General features: G+C 39.6%; 1 long non-coding RNA gene across 1 annotated transcript; it reads left to right on the forward strand.

The window, feature by feature from the left end:
* Positions 1–12,174: 12,174 nt before the first annotated feature.
* Positions 12,175–13,296, forward strand: LOC130544403 (uncharacterized). Its single transcript, XR_008960648.1, has 2 exons — positions 12,175–12,553; positions 13,067–13,296. It is a non-coding gene; the product is annotated as an uncharacterized LOC130544403 (long non-coding RNA).
* The last annotated feature ends 249 nt before the right edge of the window (positions 13,297–13,545 follow it).

Consider the following 13,545-nt stretch of genomic DNA (forward strand, 5'->3'; position numbering starts at 1 on the left):
CTCATTTTTGGTAAGCTAGTAATCTATATTTGATCTGTCTTTAATAAGATAGTGTACTTCATTTTCAATCATGTTGGATAAGAATATTGCATTTGTGTATACTGGTTGCTCCTTTTATACAAATGTAATGCCACCGTGGGCAGTAGAATACATGCTTCAAGTTATTTTTCCTTTTATAATGGAATCCAGTGTCGTTATCCATCCGGTATCCAGCCATCTTCCCATCAGAATCCCCTAGTGACCAATAAGCTTCTTAAGATGGAAGTCTAGAGCTAATATTGGAGATAGTGGCCATTGCTCAATCAAAGTTAAATAATGACCTTATTGGCTCCATGTGCTCACTCTCCCTTCTTCCCTCCCTCAGATGCACAGACATACACACAAATGAAAAGATTTGGGATTTATATATAATATAGATTTGGGATCTATTTAGAAAGTGGAATTGGTAGAATCATCCGTTTGTCATCAGCAAGTGTTTCCTAGATAGATACCTGATACCATTTCCTAGATACATCCTGAATCCTCCTACTTCTGTTGGTTTCCACAATCGCCACCCTCGTCCAATTCGTTATTGCCTTCCTGGACCTCAGTAGCATCCTAACCAGTCTCCTTGTTTCCTCTCTTGCCCTTGGCCACCACCAATCCATTCTCCCCAGTGCCACCAGAGCGATCTATAAATCCAAGTCTTATCACCTTGCTGCTCTACCTAAAATCCTGCCTTGGCTGCCCACTCAGGGGCTGTCAGAGTTGACCCCTGCCTAGATCCACAGTTGGCTCATCTTGAGCTTTCTTTACTCAAGATGCTCTGGCTTTCGTGGGATGTCTCTTACTTACTACGCTTCACTCAGTCTCAGGATCTTGGGGCTTGCTATTCCCTTCATTGGGAACCCTTCTTTTCTCTCTTTTCACTTTGATTAACCATTGTTTGGACTTAGCCTAAATGTGGATTGCTCATAGCGGCTTTGTACGATATCCAGAGTAGGCTAGGCTATCCAATTACTCTCATAGCATTCTGTCCTTTTGCAGGATTCCCCATAACTGTATAATTTAACCAAACAATCCTGTGTTATGCCTCATTAACGTTTGTCTCCTACACTTGGTTATTAACTTTGTAAGAGTAGGTTCTTCTTCCTCCACTCCTATTTCCCTACCCCCTAGTACAGTGCCTGACCTTTGTCAGCACACAATAGGTTTTCTTCAAACAATTTTGCTTATGCTCACAGATATCAAGCTTCTCACCCTTTCATCATAAAAAATGACTATGGCTTGTGTCTTAGAAATGGCCGAAGCTACTATGGGTTTGAATTTAATAGCAAGAATTTGACCAGATGAACTCAGGGATTCACCACTAAGGCTGATACACCATTGTCTAGTGGACCTTGAATTTATGTTTGATCATCTACCAATTATGTCACTTACTGATAGTTAAATAACGGAGCTAAGAGGACTTAGTGATGGGAAGCGTTGAATAAAAGTCAGGAAAAAAGGCAGCAAAAAGCCACGAATGTAGGATGGAGATAGTATAAAACACTGAATAAGGCAGGGGCTAAAGAGAGGGAAGTTACGTGGATAAAGATATAAAGGAAGAAAATTATTTTCTGCAAAGAGGTCCATGAAATAGACGATAGGGTTTGAGACACATTAGCAAGTGTAGATTAGAAGAGGTTATTGAGAAAATTCAGCATTTTTTTTGTCTCTCTGCTTTTCTTTCTCTCTCTCCCTTTCTCAGTCTCTCTTCCTCCCTCCCTTTCTTCCTTTCTTCTTCTCTTCCCCTCTTGAGCAATTAATATGCTGCTCATGAGAGTGGAATTATTTTACAAGCGCCAGGATAAAGGTCAAGACACAGACAATGTTTATAGAGTAACAGGGGTTTCGATTAGGTAATTTGCTGGTAACACCTTTAGTAAACAAATGTGAGAATAATACAAAGTGTTTATCACGACAGTCAGTTTTTAATCAAATCCATTCACTAAGAAAGCTGTAAAATAATTTGCAAAGTGCCTTGAGATAATAAACTACTATATAAACAGGGTCTTATCCTAGCAACTGAAATTATAAAACTATTTGTTTTAGAAAATTTCAACTCTGGTATTTTACTTCCCTTGAGTGATGACAATAGATTGATTTATGAAACTGAATGTTTCTTCCCTTGGATTAAATGATTCTATGTGTATTTATGCTGATTAGCTGTTAGGAGGGGGTGAACACTGCTAGCAATAACTTTTGCTTTTGAATTTCATTAAAAAATTTTTGAGATTCAGAAAAGCTTTTGTGAATCACATCTGGTGTGCAGGACACGGGTGAGTTTTAAGCCTGTGCTTTGTTCTTGGAATCATGCTTGTGCCAAAGCACAGGCAGAAACTCAATATTCCTAAAGAGAGTGACTGTGCTTTTTTTTTTTTTTTTTTTTAGGGTGTTAAAAAGAAAGAGCTATTGGCTTGGTAAAAATGAGACAGGGGGAGAGAAGGAGAGAGCACACAAACAAAAGCCTCAGCAACATCTAAAATTTGATACTCTCAATGCATGATATATTATTGGAGACGAGCAGATGAGCAGAGATTTCCAACAGGCTGCTTTTAATTTTAATTTGTTTCCGAAATCAGAAGAAGAGCTGCTCCTTTAAGACTCACAGTTCGGTCCCTTTTGTGTAACCTGTCTACTAGGGGGCAGGCACCTGGCTAAACTGGAAGTCTCCAAGGTTCAGAGAAACCATAAACCCAGACTGCAGTTCTTGCTATAGTTACTATGCTAAAAACCCATGGCCAACCCATCTCAGGTCCATCATGAGCTTATCTGCTAGTTTATAATATGCCAAAGACTGGGGGGGAAGGAGAAGACGGCATCAAACTTTTGTTGGATGTTTTACATGGGCTGTGGCCATTTTCAACATAGTGCACAGAATCTGAGATCCACCTATGCTCTAATTGGTATGAGGTTTTTTTGCTTTAGGGTTTTTTTTTTGAAAGATTTATGTATTTATTTGAGAGAGAGAGAAAGAGTGCAAGCACAAGCAGGAGGGGCAAAGGGAGACGGAGAGAGAGAACCTCAAGCAGACTCTCTGCTGAGCCTGGAGCCCAAAGTGGGGCTCAATTTCACAACCCGGAGATCACAACCTGAGCTGAAAACGAGGAGCTGGATGCTTAACCGACTGTACCAGCCAGGCACCCCAAGTTGCACGAGGTTTTAAACTGGCCATCACGGTGTGTTAAGAGGATCCCATAATTAGTAAAGAAATATGCCCCATGATCTCAATGGAAATGAAGTGTCCGTAAAAGTTTAATCCCAACCACTTTCTTTTAATCAAGAATCTGTCCTAATGTCCTAGTTTTCTGATGTAATTTTAGGGGAATTAAAACGTGAATTATTAATTATATTCAGTGTCAATTGAAAATGCTACTTGATACAATCCTACTAACTGAACATGTGGATGGGATTAGGTTCTCACAGCTTCATTGGTTGGTAGGCCCTACAACCTACTTCCTCACTATTGGTTAGCTAAGTATGAAGTGTACACACACACACACACACACACACACTTTTTTTTTTTTTTCCCTCCTAAAAATCTCAAGTTAGCAGTGATTTAAAGACGGGGCTTTTGCTCTTGCTTTGTGCTGAGTGCTTCAAGATTTTAAAACTTGAAGCATTTAAAAAGTAGTGATGCCCAGGCCCCACTCTCACAGAGTCCGGGTAAGCCCAGCTTGAAGAAGACCTGGGCAGTCCTGTATTTTAAAAGGTGGTTGTTATGAGAGCCCAAGGTTGAGAACAGATAAATGCTACTGCATTTCTTCTTCCTGATCACATTAGTAAGTAGACTTTGCCGTGATAATTTTGCATATCCAGAAATTGACATTCAGTTTAAGGCTAAGATTTGAACCCATGTCTTTAGGATTTTTAAATCTTTGCTTTTCTCATCAATTCGCAATTCTTAAGACTTCCAGTAAGATCAAAGAATTTTCATAGAAAGATGCTTATAACTATTGAGCAAGAAAGGGAAAAGAAAATTCAATTATAGCAGTTAGGCTAAAAATAGAAGATTTATTTAAGGCTTAGCAAATTCTCTGAAGTTTTACACGTTTGCCATGATGGAAAGCTTAATGTATCTAACTTGGTTATATAATGTCACGTTGAAGAAGCTGGCACTGAGGTATCAAGCCGTCTTCCCCCCAACTTGCCTAATATGTGAACTTTGAAAACAGGGCACACAAAGGTAACATTTTAGAGTTTTCTCCACATGCGTTAGAACTTTGTAGAAAACTAAATATTTTTTTAAACCATTTTTCTCTGACATTCAATCCCTTCCATAAAACATGGATAATAGAAACTGTTTTGTACCTTCCATTACTGTGGTTGGCTATTTCCTTTGAATCTCTCTGCTCCTCATTTATGTCTGGGGGGAGAAGAGGAGGACGTTGAACAGGCAAAATATTTTCATGGGCATCTTATCCCTAGTGTATCCTCAAAACACAAATAATCACCCACATGTAAAAGTGTAAATCTGAGCCTCAGGTAGGTCAGTTTCATCTAAGCTCAAGCCCTGTTCTATGTTTCTGTCCTTTCCATTTTCATTTTCCGTCTTTGGCAGAGCCTCCTATAGCAGATGCAGAAAGAATGTGTAGAGGCGCCAAGATGCTGAATCAAGTGCCTGTGATTGTTGTGACTGTCACCTCAAATTTCAGATTCAGAAGCACAACTTTATCAACTCATCCACAAATGATGAGGCTCTTGAGGGAAAGAATAATTTGTATTGACAAAACTCACAAGCAGTTAATTTATAAATCATGAGGCCAGTTTGTTAAATTACAATGACCCAAGAACAGTTTTCTCATTCGATCCTTTTCCTTTTTGTTGTTTGTTCTTTCAATAATGATTAACTGAATCCCTCTTTCTTACAAGATGTTCTTCCATTTGGGCTGGTCTTTACACGGTAACAGATTATATATGTTTTGGGCTGTCGATTGGTTAAAAAGGGCAAAATCCCACTCAAGCTTGTTTGAATTAAAAGGAGGTTTATAGTAAAATAATAGATACGTTCACAAATAAAGTATAGGAAGGGAGTAAAGTGAAAAGTTATTAGGCATCTCTCTTACTCTTGCTCTCACTCGTTCACGCTCTGTCTTGCTCTTGTACTTTCAGACTGAGTGGTCTTATATCTACTGCTCTCTGTACCTCAGCCCTGGTCTGGGCAAGCTTCCTCGGCTTGCACACAGCCCAACATGGCTGTCACCCAACACGATCACCAATTCAGAATGTACAAGACCTCACAGCCAGCAGCAATGCCCAGCCCCACGCAATCTGCACAGTCTCTAGGCTTCTTAGTTCTTATTTCCTTGGAAAGACTCTGACTGCCTCATCCTCGTCTATGGATATTTCCCCAGGCCAGGTGTCTACGTCCTGCCCAATCATGATCTATACATACCTGACCCAGACCTATCCCTCTTCTAGGGGCTAGAGATTCAGTTTTAATGGAGAGCTTGTGTGAGGGAGACAATGAGAGAGCATCTAATATATCGGCAAATATGAGGCAGTCTTTAGGCATTCTCCTATTGGGTATAGGAGCATTCTGACTGAGGACTGTAGGGCTGGTACCAAATTGATGGGGCAGTTGAAGGGGGTGTCCTTTCAGCAAGCCATGGAAGGTTCAGTCAGGGAGGCAGGGCCAGGAGAAAAGGGGCAGCACTCCAGAGGTTTCCATGCCTCCAGGGTACATAGCTAAAGTAAAACCCTATCATTCAGAGTTCTTTCAGGGGCTCTTCCTCCCCTGCTCCAAAGAACAAGCTTTGTTGAGCCCCTACAATGTATTTGGAAGACAAGTAGGTCAATGCCAGGAGAGGAAGATGCTGAAACTCACAGAAAGGCACTGGGGCTTTCTGGAAAGAAACCTGGACACAGGGTTTAGTGGGTTGAATAGAGGCCCCCAAAAGATATGTCCAAATCCTAAACTCCAGTATCTGTGGGTATGCTCATATTTGGAAATAGGGATATAAGTAAGTAAGGTAAAAATGTAAGTAAGGTAAAGATCTCAAGATGAGACTATCTTGGATTAGGATGGATCCTAAATCCAATGACAACAGATGTCCTTTACGAGATGGGAAAGGAGAAAACACAGAGGAACACAGGGAAGAAGGCCATGACAAGTTGAAGGCAGAGATTGGAGTTATGTTGTCACAAGCCAAGGAACACCAGGAGCCACCAGAAGCTGGGAGGCAAGGGAGGATTCTTCTGTAGAGACTTCAGAAGGAGCGCCGGCCTTCATTTTAGACTTTTGGCCTCCAGAACCATGAGAGAATACATTTGTATTTTTTTAAGCCAAGAAGTTTGTGAAAATTTGTTAGGGAAGCTCTAACAAACAAATGTATTAGGCTTATGACAGGCAGAGCTTTTCTGAGAAATGGAGTTTGAGCCAAGACAGATAAGAATCAGGCACCTCAGAGCATGTCTCAGCTCTTTTCAGTAGCAGCTCCCAGACCATGAACTTTAAGGGCGAGCCTCTGAGCACTGGGGATAAAGTGGGGGTAGGGGTCCCACTCTCAGTGAGGATATAGACTCTGAGCCAAATTGGGCAGAGAGAGCTTTTGCTCTGTCTTCAGTTGGAAATGCTGTCCTGTGAGATCGTAAAAAGATGCCCTAGATTCACCCCTCACTTTGCCACTGACTCCCTGAACACCCTCATGTAGGTTCTTCACCCTCTAAGGGCCTCGACTACAGCAGCCATGCATAAACTATTGAAGAAGATGGCCTTTAAATGTCCTTGTGGTTGGGGCCATCTGGTCCTTAAGCCTATGTGGTTTGGATAAGGGGAGAGTCAGGCCTGAGCCTGGCTCTCTCAGTTGGATACATCAACTTGATGGAGGTATTGCCTCTCCTCACCACCCTCTTGGGATCAATCCTTAGACCCGGTCCTCCCCATGTCTCAATTACTACCTGGGACCAACAGTTGCCTTGGGAGGATTTGGCCCTTGAGTTCCCACTCATAGTCAATGTCTCTGCCTATCTCAGCCTTTTGGGGATATATAGCTCTTCAGACATAAACCCCATAGGGACCTTGCTGGATGTCCCATAAGGTATATTGTTTTCCAGGCTCAGACCAACAATAGAATGTTCCAGGTGACTTTGGAGGCTTATGGGAATGAGCTGTAAGTGTCCCACCTGGGATTCTTTTCTGAGAGCATAATTTGGAACTGCACTCTACAATATGCAGCCCCCTAGCTGAATGTGGCTTTATAAATTTAAATTAATTTAAATAAAATTAAAAATTAAATCTGAATTGTACTAGCCACAATTGCTTGATATCCATATTCACATGTGGCTAGTGGCTGTACATTGGAGAGAGAGATCATTTCCATCATTGTAGAAAGTTGGACAGCACTTTTTATATCAGTGTTTCAATTCATCTGAGGATCTTATTAAAATACAGATTCAGATTCAGTTGGTCTGGGTTGTGGCCTGAGATTCTGCAATTCTAGCAAGTACCCAGATGATGTCAATGCTGCTGGTTTGTGGACCACACTTTGAAAAGCAAGGATTTACATCACTATGAATTATTTAGGGCCATCGTGTTAACTAACTAACTGTATTCTGGGGCTGGGGATAGGGCAAGAGGGAGAACATATCATCTACAAGAAGTAGAAAAGAGACTATCTTTGTTGGAAGAGAGGCTTCATGGAAGAGAAAAATGGAAAGTCCTTTGTCTAGGTAAGTCAGGCCCTAAATGTCAGCCTAAAGGATAGAGACTTTCCTCTGTAGAGCAATTAAGACAAGAGATACATTGGTGCAGGGATTGGTAAACTTTTTTTCTAAAGGGCCCTATAATAACTATTTTAGGCTCTGGGGGCTATTAGGTCTCTGGCTCAATTACTCAAGTTTGATGATGTTGCATGAATGCAGCTATCAACAATATGTAGGGAAATGAATGTGGCTGTGTTCCAATAAAACTTTGTTTACAAAATCAGGTGGCATATTAGATTTGACCTGTGTGGCATAGTTTTCGGACCCTTGCACGAGTGGGTCATGATGGGTGAGGGAGCATCAAGTGAACTTAGAATGGTCAATTAGAATGTCTATATAACCTAAAGCCAGTTTTAGCTATCTTCATTGTTAATCATCACTAATAAGAGTAAATGTCAATCATTAGTATAATTGGTTTAATTTCCGTTTCAAAGCAATAATTTCCTAACACATACAATACATAATTACAGTGATACCGAAGTCAAACTATGATATGCACAAATTGCAAGTTGTTCAGAAAGAAAAAGTGAAACATCTAGACAGTCAACCTAAAAGTAAAAATCCATCCACCAGCTGGTACCTTCTATTAAGATGTTACAGCAAAAAATAATGATCTGAGAGCATCTGGTTGGCTCAGTAGGTTGTGTCTGCCTTTGGCTCCGGTCATGATCCCAAGGGTCTTGAGATCGAACCCTGCGTTCCTGCTCGGTGGGGAGCCTGCTTCTCCCTCTCACTCTGCCTGCCACTGCCCCTGCTTGTGCTCTCTCTCTCTCTCTTCCTCCCTCTCTGTCAAATAAATAAATAAAATCTTAAAAAAAAAAAATGATCTGAATCCCAGGTTTTAGAATTTCTTTATTATAAGGGTAAACAAAAACCTAGGGAGAGCCACTGGTCTGATGACCATAGCTAGTGGTTGGTCAGTTTAGGATAAAATCAGGGTTCATATTTCTTAACCACCATGTAAACCTTCCCTGACATCACCACTACAGAGTGAACAAAGCACTATTCAAATACTGTCAGTACCAGGTGCCTGTAGTCCAGAAAATGCTCACTGAGCCCAAGGAAATTATACTGAATTATGGCTGTAAACATAGCCATTGATATTACAGACATTCGTTGAACATTTCATAAATCATCTCATTTTCTTAGACTTTTGGGAGAAGGATTTAGATGATAAACATCTCTTTAAAGAGCTATCCAAGAAATTTTAAATGAAGTCTTCAGTAATTCTGCAAGAATTTCTATGTGACAAGCAAAAAAAAAAAAAAAAAGATCATTTCATTTATAATTTTTTCTTTTTTAAGAATAAGACATTCCATGCAACAGTTTTGTTGGAGGAAGCATTGACCTAGATAATAAGAGATTTTAGTTCCAGAGAAGGTCTGTTGAGGCTTCTGATGATTTAATATTCTGATACTTGAATTCCAAATCACCCCTATCTTCCCTCTCTTTCACATTTGTCTAATTCTTGAAGATCTCTTATTTGTAAACATGTTATCCTCTCAAAGACTTGAATTTCTTCTTCATATAGTCCACTTGGCAAGTCATTAAACCAAATCCCAGATCACCATGGGCTTCAGAGTGGGTCATTTTAACAGGTTTGTGAAGGCACCAGGTTTTGACTTAAAAAGCAGTGATCCCATGACACCTCTGTGAGCCATGAAGGACAAATGATATCAATCCTATTTTATAGATGAGGAAACCAAGGCTCAGAGAGTTGCATCAACGTGCCCATGGTCATTATCTGTCTTCAAGTTTAGGCCTCCTTTCCCACACTTATAGTTCTGGCAGCCCTGTCATTTTCCAGGTGTCTGGTGGGAATTTGGATGGAGACAGGGCTCAATTATCATGGATCCAGAATGCGTCATCAGCCTCATTTGATAGAAGTCAGGATCAAAATTACTTTGATCTGACAGAAATAAAGTAATATTTCTTGAATCTTAGCTTGTAGACTGATCTATATCCTTTGTATAAATAAACAAGAATTTATTATGTGAAAATATTCAGTGGAAATGTCTTTATCCCAGTGAATGGCATAACATAGTTGATCAATTGGCCAAACCAGAGTCTGGAGGTTTTTCTTGAGTCCTTATTTGTCCGTTCCATCACAATGGTCAATCACCCATTTTATTTTAAGATAGTGTTTCATTGTTAGATTATTTTTTTAAACCACAAAATTAATAAATTCTCATCAGGGTAAATAAGACACTACACAAATATATGAAGAGAGAAAATAAATTTCTTTTCTTTTGGCTCAGTATCTTTCCCTAACCCTGAGGTACTTTATTTAACATTTTGATGTATATCTTCCAAAACATACATATGCCTATAGGTAGGTCCGTCCTTCCTTTCTTGAAAATATCTAATACTACAAATATAGTTTTTAAAAAAAAAAAAAGTCGTAACTTTCTTTTTTTCTTTGTGAAAATTGTATCTTGTTCTAAAGTTCCAAATTGGAGTGATATTGAGCATGTTCTCATAGGTTTCATCACTTTTGTATTGTATGTATTTTACCAATTTTTGTATTTTATTTATTAATATATTAAAACTTTTAATATACCAGAGATATTGACCGTATGAATGGCAAATGACTTCTTCCAGTCTAGCATTAAAAAAAAAACAACCTGTTTATGGCATCTTTGCCTACAGTTTTTCATTTTGATGTACACTTGTCAACGTCTTTTGTGATATCTAGTTTTTTGTGTTACTTAAGATGTTCCTCATTCATGTAGTTGCCTATACTTTCTTAAATTATTCACGTAGTCTCCTATACTTTCTTCTTATACTTTTATATTAAGAATGTCAGATCTTCAATCTATTTGTTTACATTTACATTTTTACATTTACATATTTACATTTACACTTTGTTTACATATGGTGTGAGGAAGGGGTCTACTTTTATTTCTTCCAGATGGATAGGCCAACTGAATTAACTAAAACATCCATTATTCCCCAATGAATTAGAATGATGGCTTTATCGTATATGAAATTCCCATATGTTATAGGATCTATTTTTGGACTCTTCACATTCTACCCATCAATTTATTAGTGTGTTTGGTAGCTGTGCCCTCTCAAAATTCTCCAGAGCAGAAGCTTCTACCAGCTCCCAACTCTTGTTTCATGGATAATCTCTTTAGGTAACACATTTTCTCATTTCTGTTTGGAACCTGAATGACTCAATATATTTTTTAAGAACATAAGGGGGAGGTAGTTCTGATGTTTTAATGAAGTCCTCTACTTTGACATCCAGTAAAACTGACTAACATCCCATCTCAATGTTCTGAAAAGATGAGAGAGGGAGATCCTCTCAGGAAAATGAGCGGCAGGGTACTGACCATATATACTCTCAATGCTAATTCCATCAGCCCTTTTCCTTTACTGCATCCAGCCCTTTGCTAATCTCAGTCCCAGGTGCCGTAGCTTGCATCTGAACTGTTGTCCATCCCACGAGTACTCTCAACCATACATTTAAGCTCACCCTGACCCAACCAGCCCTATAATTCAGACACTACAGAATGTAAGGTGCTCACAAAACTCAAAGCCTTTTCCTTAAGTGCTTTAAAAGTTAAAATAGGAAATAAAGCAAAATTTGTCCCACATAGCTCAAGTTCTATTATGAAAACATTTTTAAAACATCGATCGATGATAACCTCTGAATTGCAATTTCTAAGGCAAAAAATTAATGAAGTAATAATATACCAAGAAAATGAATGGAGAAAATTTAAGTTGTTTAAAGTAAAAAAAAAAAAAAAAAAATCCCAGCAGCTTTCTCTCCCTTCCCTCTGCCACTGACACCCCCCTCCCCCCCCACCGACCAGGTAGCCTCAATTCTTATGTAAAAATAGATTGGGCAGAGATGGTGTCCTCTGGAGCCAAAGGTCCCAGTGGAGAAAGCAAATGTCTCAAATTATTAACTGGAATAGAAAAAAAAAAAAAAAGAGTTTGCCTTTTATAATCTTAAATCTCTCTCCAACAAGACAGAAATTCTTGCAAGATAGCTTCAAAACACAGCAGCTTGTGAGGGAGCGGCGTGGCTGCCAGCCATGAAGTTGGCATCTAATCCAGCCTGCGACCATTCTCCACCAACCCTCACCTCGAGCCTCCAGGATTTTAGAACCACCTCAAGGTAGATCCTCACCACCATAAGGCTCTTATATGCTGACTACTTCCTTCGAAAGGGTTCAACTGGACATTTCTGGTTACTGAACCCCTTCTGAGTGGCATGGAAATGGATATAAAACGTATCTACATACACAGACTCAGAAAGAGACCCCACCTCTGTCTCCTCTGAATCATGGGGACTCTGGGAAATTTATTGCCCACAGGGACAAAAGAGCAAAACAGATGGTGAAATTTCATGCTTTTTCTGGAGAGTTAAAAATATCATCAATCATGTACTTAGAAATTGGCAGTAACTGAAATTTTGTTATCCCGTAAGTTATACCAGACAGAAAGTTTTTTAAGCAAAAGAGCATGGATGTCTACCACCAAGTAGACATCGTTCATGATTTCTGGCTGCCCAGTACATTGGTAGAATCGAGAAAATTCCTCAGCTTCTCTTGTACCTAGAACTAGTGACCTAAATTCTACCAGACACATCGAATAGGAGACCTCAATTTGGGAGTGAGCAACTTGAGAAGGAAGTGCCATATGGACCCCACTCTGGTGACAGCAGAGGCCTCCTGCTTTTGGAGTGGCCACAACTGCAAAGCCTGAAATTCCATCCTGCAAGTGGCATCAACAGGGGGCAATAGCAGCGGCCCTCAATTCTTCATTGGACCAGCGGTACTGCAGGGCTTTGGACTTGGATCCTGGAAGCTTAGCTTAGGTATGGTCTCCATTTCTCTCAAGGATTCTGTAAGATGCCCAATATTGTTTTCATAAAATCCTTTTCTGTTTTATAAACCAGAGGCAGCTTCTGTTGCTTGCAAATAAGAATCTCGAGTAAGATAACACTTATGACTTCTATTTGTGCGTATCGGAAGTGAAAAATGTTTTGGATTACTCTATCTGATCGAAGCCATGGATAAATTTACCTGACAGAGAATGTCTAAGATGCCAAAATTGCTTTTGGAGGAGGACCCCCAAGGGCACCCCCAGAAGCTATATAATGGAGTGACTGATTTACCTAAATCCAGAGCCCTCACAACCATTGACACTGAGAGGGAGTAATGCTACTCACAGTATCTTCTATGCCCCAAATCTGGAGAATTTATGGGCTGAGGATATCATTTCTTCGGGGGTTTGAGCCCCCTTCCTACTGACTTTCTTTAAGCCATGCCTGCACTACCAAGGAATTTTGCATTAATTATTGTTGGTGTTGTTCCTTCTTTTCTGTAAGATTGAAAAGTCTGACTCCATGCGTGAAGAAGAAGGTGGATGGAACAGACGCCTCACATCTGATGAGTTGCTTGGGGAAGACTGTGGTGGGCTGGATACTTTCATTTTCTCAGTAAAAAACTGTGAAATCTAACACATGTACTGGAAAGCATATAAAATGTATATGACCTGTAAAGAATAATAATGAACACACACATTACCATTGCTAAAAATGAGAATAAAGAATATTACCAATAATCCACCAGCTCTGAGACTGTTCTTGAGTGCATTTCCCTTTATTCCGCCTTAAGAATAACCATTATCCTACCTTTTGTGGTATTCATTGTTTTGCTTTTCTTTGTTACCACCTATCTACGTATCCCTAAAAATATTAAGTTTTTCATGTTTTTAAACTTCGTATCGATTTGCCAGATGTATTCCTTTCTGTCTTTTCTTTTGCACAACATTATGGTAGTGAGATTTGTTCATCCTGTTGCACGT

The sequence above is a fragment of the Ursus arctos genome, unplaced genomic scaffold (genome assembly GCF_023065955.2).
Source record: "Ursus arctos isolate Adak ecotype North America unplaced genomic scaffold, UrsArc2.0 scaffold_20, whole genome shotgun sequence".
In the NCBI taxonomy this organism is placed as follows: domain Eukaryota; kingdom Metazoa; phylum Chordata; class Mammalia; order Carnivora; family Ursidae; genus Ursus; species Ursus arctos.